This window comes from Mandrillus leucophaeus, unplaced genomic scaffold, assembly GCF_000951045.1.
Source record: "Mandrillus leucophaeus isolate KB7577 unplaced genomic scaffold, Mleu.le_1.0 Scaffold409, whole genome shotgun sequence".
Classification (NCBI taxonomy): domain Eukaryota; kingdom Metazoa; phylum Chordata; class Mammalia; order Primates; family Cercopithecidae; genus Mandrillus; species Mandrillus leucophaeus.
In genome coordinates, this window is record NW_012104354.1 from 389,123 (window position 1) to 395,888 (window position 6,766).

Below are 6,766 nucleotides of genomic sequence, written 5' to 3' on the forward strand. Positions count from 1 at the left end.
ACCCGGGAGGCGGAGCTTGCAGTGAGCCGAGATCCAGCCACTGCACTCCAGCCTGGGCCACAGAGCGAGACTCTGTCTCAAAAAAAAAAAAAAAAAGAATTGGTACCAATCCTATTGACACTATTCCAAAAGACAGAGAAAGAGAAAATCTTCCCTAAATCATTCTATGAAGTCAGCATCACCCTTATACCAGAACCAGGAAGGGACACAACAACAACAAAAAAGAAAACTATAGACCAATATCTCTGGTGAACATAGATGCAAAAGTCCTCAACAAAATACTACTGAACCAAATCCAAGAGCGTATCAAAAAGATAATCCACCATGATCAACTGGGTTTCAGACCAGGGATGCTTTAACATATGCAAGTCAATAAATGTGATACACCAGACAAACAGAATTAAAAACAAAAATCACATGATCATCTCAAGAGATACAAAAAAAGCATTTGACAAAATCCAGCATCCTTTTATGATGAAAACCCTCAGCAAAACTGGCACAGAAGAGACATACCTTAAGGTAATAAAAGCCACCTATGACAAACCCACAGCCAACATTATACTGAATGGGGAAAAGTTTAAAACATTCCCCCTGAGAACTGGAACAAGACAAGGATGCCCACTTTCACCACTTCTAGTTAACATAGTACTGGAAGTCCTAGCCAGAGCAATCAGACAAGAGAAAGAAATAAAGGGCATCCAAATCAGTAAAGAGGAAGTCAAATTGTCTCTGTTTGCTGATGATATGATCGTATATCTAGAAAGCCCTAAAGACATATCCAAAAAGCTCCTAGAACTAGTAAATGAATTCAGCAAAGTTTCAAGGTACAAAATTAACGTACACAAATCAGTAGCTCTGCTATCCACCAACAGTGACCAAGCTGAGAATCAAATCAAGAACTCAAACCATTTCACAATAGTTGCAAAAATAAAATAAAATACTTAGGAATATACCTAACCAAGAATGTGAAAGACCTCTATAAGCAAAACTACAAAATACTCCTGAAAGAAACCATAGATGACACAAACAAATGGAAGCACATCTCATGCTCATAAACGGGTAGAATCAATATTGTGAAAAATAACCATACTGCCAAAAGCAGTCTAGAGATTCAATGCAATTCCCATAAAAACGCCACCATTCGCTGGGAGCAGTGGCTCATGCCTGTAATCCCAGCACTTTGGGAGACTGAGGTGGGTGGATCACCTGAGGTCAGGAGTTCGAGACCAGCCTGGCCAACATAGTAAAACTCTGTCTCTACTAAAAATGCAAAAAATTAGCTGGACATGGTGGCGGGCACCTGTATTCCCAGCTACTAGGGAGGCTGAGGCAGGAGAATCTCTTAAACCCAGGAAGCAGAGGTTGCAGTGAGCTGACATTGTGCCATTGCACTCCAGCCTGGACAGCAAGAACAAAACACCATCTCAAAAAAAACCAAAAAAACAAAAAAACAAAAAAACAAAAAAAAACAAGCCATCATTCTTCACAGAGTTAGAAAAAACAATCCTCAGATTCATATGGAACCAAAAAAGAGCCCACATAGCCAAAGCAAGACTAAGCAAAAAGAACAAATCTGGAGGCATCACATTACTTGACTTCTAACTATATTCTAAGGCCATAGTCACCAAAACAGCATGGTACTGATATAAAAATAGGCACATAGACCAATGGAACAGAGTAGAGAACCCAGAAATAGAGCCAAATAATTACAGTCAACTGATTTTCAGCAAAGCAAACAAAAACATAAAATGGGGAAAGGACACCCTATTCAACAGATGGTCCTGGGATAATTGGCAAGCCCCATGTAGAAGACTAAATCTGGATCCTCATCTGTCACCCTATACAAAAATCAACTCAAGATGGATCAAAGGCTTAAATATAAGACTTGAAACCATAAAAATTCTAGAAGATAATATCAGAAAAACTCTTCCAGATATTGGCTTAGGCAAAGACTTCATGACCAAGAACCCAAAAGCAAATGCAACAAAAACAAAGATAAATAGATGATACTTAATTAAACTAAAAAGCTTCTGCACAGCAAAAGAAACCCACAGAGTGGGAGAAAATCCTCATCTATCCATTCGACAAAGAACCACTATCCAGAATCTACAAAGAACTCAAACAAATCAGCAAGAAAAAATGAATAATCCCATCAAAAAGTGGGCTAAGGACATGAATAGACAATTCTCAAAAGATAATATACAAATGGCCAACAAGCATATGGAAAGTGCCCAGCATCACTAATTATCAGAAAAATTCAAGTCAAAACCACAATATGATACAACCTCACTCCTGCAAGAATGGCCATAATAAAAAAAATAGATGTTGGCGTGGATGTGGTGAAAAGGGAAGACTTTTACACTGTTGATGGGAATGTAAACTGGTACAACCACTATGGAAAACAGTGTGGAGATGCCCTAAAGAACCAAAAGTAGATCTACCATTTGATCCAGAAATCCCACTACTAGGTATTTACCCAGAGGAAAATAAGTCATTATACAAACAAGAAACTTGCACACACATGTTTATAGCAGCGCAATTTGCAATTGCAAAATGTGGAACCAGCCCAAATGCCCATCAATCAATGAGTGGATAAAGAAAATGAAATATATGAGTTCTGGCTAGGAGGCTTCTCATTCCATTCAAATTGTTACAAAGTTCAGGTAGACAAGACCTTCCTGTGAAGTTTTACCCCCTACTCGTCTGGCCACCCTCCTGATGGATGCCTGTGGTGCCAGGCAGGAATGGGCTACTTGGGGATCCAGTGAGCTCCCAGTGCCTTTCTGCCACTTCCTCTACTTCTGTATTTCGCTCAGCTCAGCTCTCTAACTTGACTCAGCTCCAGCTTTTCTTAGTGCCTGAGGCATCTGCAAGTGAAAATCCAGAAGAAGACAGACAGTCTAAACGCAAATGTCTGCGATGTTTTAGAAGAAAGTGACTTTTGAAGATGTAGCTATTGACTTCACCCAGAAGAGTGGAGCTTTCTCTTGATGGACACATCCAATAGAAAGCTGTACAAAGATGTGATGTTGGAAAACATTAGTCACCTGGTGTCCCTCAGGTATCAGATAAGCAAATCCTATATAATTTTGCAGCTGGAACATGGAAAAGAGTTGTGGAGGGAAGGAAGAGAATTTCTTCAAGGCCAGAGTCCATACAGGGAAAGTGCCCTTAGGAAAAAACATATGGTATCCATGCATCCTATCATCAGAAAAGACACATCCACCAGTTTAACAATGGAGAAATCTCTCATTCCAGAGGATCTCTTTGAACATAATGATTTGGGAGAAGATTGCACTCACAGTTCCACAATGACTCAATGTTTGTTAACTCATAGTGGAAAGAAACCCTACATCAACAAACAGTGTGGAAAATCCTTTAGTAATCAGTTGTCCCCAACAACATAAATTCATAAATTCATACTAAAGGTAAATCATATCAGTGTAATTTATGTGAAAAGGCTTATACTAACTGCTTTCACCTTAGACAGCACAAGCTGACTCACACTGGAGAGAGACCACATGCATGTCATCTATGTGGAAAAGCCTTCACTCAGTGTTCTTACCTTAGAAGACACGAGAAAACTCACATGGGAGGGAGACCATATAAGTGTATCAATGTCGGAAAGCCTTTATTCAATCCTTAAACCTTCAAAGATATGAGAGAAGTCACTTGGAAAGAGATGTTATGAATGTGATAAAAGTGGGAAAACCTTTAGTCAAAGCTCTGGCTTTTGTGGACGCAAAAGAATTCACACTGGAGAGAAGCTACATGCATGTCTTTGTGGAAAGCTTTCAGTCTATCTTCGGACCTTAGATGACATGAGAGAACATGCACTGGAGAAGAGCCATATGAATGCCATTTATGTGGGAAAGACTTCAGTCAATGTACTAATCTTAAATAGCATGAGAAAATTCACCCTGGAGAGAAAATTATAGATGTCTCCAGAACGTATTCTGACTTTAGATGACATGGTGTTAGGAATGATGAATGTAAGGAAAGTGGAAGAGACTTCAGCTATAGTTTTAACATCTCAATATTCCAAAGGACTCAAATCTTGAGGAAATACTGTAATCAACATGGAATATACTTCAGTTACCTTTATTCTTCAGTCCACATCAATGAATGGAAGAGAAATTGCACAACATGTATGTAGCAAAGACTTGTTAGTGATCTGATCATAAATGACATGAGAGAGCTGAAACTGTCAACATAATAAACTAAAAGTCTTAAGCAATGACTTTGGCTTAAAACATATGGGACTTTCCGGTAGAGAATCTCTAGCTCTGCATGTATATACATAACATATATACATATGTCGTTGGAAAAAAGAAAATTGTGTATATATGTGTATATACATGTTATATATATTTCAATATTTGTAAGTATTATTTTATAATTATTTTGTATGTATTATTTTGCATTATTTCAATATTTGTAAGTATTGATCTTTTGGAAAAGTTTAATGAAATTTCTTATATAATTCTGCATTCAATTTATTCCCAGGTCATTTTGCTTTTATACATTTACATGCCACATTTTTATGAATCGACATTTTCTCAAATTTCTGAATTATTTTGCTAAACTATGTGTTAAGAGTTTTTTCTAGAGGTCCACCTTCTTGACTCACTTTTCTGATGAGAAATCTATCAGGTTTCTCCACAGTGATTTTCAGGTTTGATAGCTCCTCAATGTGAGAAACTTAATGTCAACTAAGAAATGAATTACCATTGAAGATTTTTCTCCTTTCAAGATGCTGACCGTGTTTTGTCCAGTGTGAAATCTCACATGTGCCACAAGTGCTGCTCTATGAAGAAAGGATTTCTCATGATTTTTCATTGCATAACTTCTCCAGTAAGAAGTATTTGGTATTTCAAGAGAATTCATTGCCCTCGGAAAGACTTTCTGTTCTTATTTAGCTTATAAAGGCTTTCCTCTCTTATTTTCCATTTTAGCAGCATTTTATCACTGTGTTTTCTTGTGAACATCAAGCCTGGTGCTTGGCTGAATGTTTATTCACAGAAAATACAAATAAAGGTTCCTCCAAGTAAAGTTTTCTTATGTTATTTGACAATAAATTGCAAATAAAAACATTTTCACACTGAATGCAGAGCTAGAGATTCTCTACCTGAAAGTCCCACATGTTTTAAGTCAAAGCTGTTGCTTAAGAATTTTAGTTTATTATGTTGACAGTTTCAGCTCTCTCATGTCAATTATGATCAGGTCACTAACAAGTCTTTGCCACATACATGTCATACAATTTCTCTTCCATTCATTGACATGGACTGAAGAATAAAGGTAACTGAAGTATATTCCATGTTGATTACAGTATTTCCTCAAGATGTGAGGAACAAAATAATGGCATTCGTTGCAACGTGGCTGGAATTGGAGACTATTATTCTAAGTGAAATACCTCAGAAAGAGAAAACCAAACATCGCATGTTCTCACTTATCTGTGGGAGCTAAGTTATTAGGATGCAAAGACATAAGAATTATACATTGGACTTTGGGGACTTGGGGGAAAGGGTGGGGGGTGACAAGGGATAAAAGACTACACATTGATAAAGTTTACACTGCTCAGGTGATGGGTGCACCAAAATCCCAGAAATCACCACTAAAGAAATTATTCATGTAACCAAACACCACCTGTTCCCCCAAAACCTATTGAAATAAATAAATAAATAAATAAATAAATAAATAAATAAATAAAATTATGTTTGTTTTAGATGTGCTTTTTGGAAGCAGCAAAGTTTTTTTAAGCAGTTGTTTTTTAACCATATTTGGAGAACTCTGTTTTAACTGGGGAGTGTAACTCATTTAAATTTATTATTGGGACTGATATCATTTGTGTTGTTTTGCTATCTGTGGTTATTGTTTCTTTTTTCTTTCTTTCTTTTTTCTTTCTATTTTTCACGTTTCTATGCCACTTCCTTTGTTTTCTGTTATTTCCTCTTTGATATAACAGATTTTATCTTCTGCAACTTTGGAAGATATCAACTCTCTTTTAAGTTCTATTAATACTAGTGCTTAAAAATTAGTCTTTTTCATTCTTTACTAACTTTCACATAAGATTTTTAAAAGTAACTATCTCTTGCTTTCTCCCAGTTCACATATTTCTCTCTTAGTCATAGTCTTCCTTCATGTTATCTGGACATTCAGATCCACATTAATATGATTTGATTCTATATGTAATTTTTCCACTGTCTTCTTTTAAGAACAATTTCCAATGTTTGCATTTCAGTTTTACAACCAAACTTACAACAATTATTTAAATCTAATGCGATGGTTAATTTTATGTGTCAACTTGACACATATTTTTTAGTCTACTCTTACATTCTGCAAAATCTTCTCAAGTAAGTTCACCACATCATCCATTAAATTTTTTTGTTATAACAAGTCTGCTTTTGTTAACTACATTGTTGATTTTAATTCTATTGCATTTTTCATTTTCATGACAATTTCCTCTTCTCTGGCAGCTGATTTTATCTCCAGCACATTTCTGTACATTTCACACTACTATCTCTTTAGGCTAATTTCTATTCTCCTCTTGGCTTTCTATTCCAGTTTCATAAAGATTATCTTACTGTTTTAATGACTGCCAAGAAGTTTACCAAAATATTTTCCTGGTTCTAGTAGTAAATCATTTAAAAAAAAATGTACTCCCTCTCTGAATCATCAGAGGAAAAAAATCAGCTTTTCTTGTCATTTATTTTTAAAAGCCCACACGAAAGTTATTTTCCCTCTCCAATTCCATGAAAAAAGATTT

The 6,766-nt window shown here is 36.1% G+C and overlaps 1 pseudogene; it reads left to right on the plus strand.

Moving 5' to 3' along the window:
- The window catches only part of LOC105548328, a 9,142-nt pseudogene extending 5,322 nt beyond the window's left edge, over nucleotides 1-3,820 (plus strand).
- The last annotated feature ends 2,946 nt before the right edge of the window (nucleotides 3,821-6,766 follow it).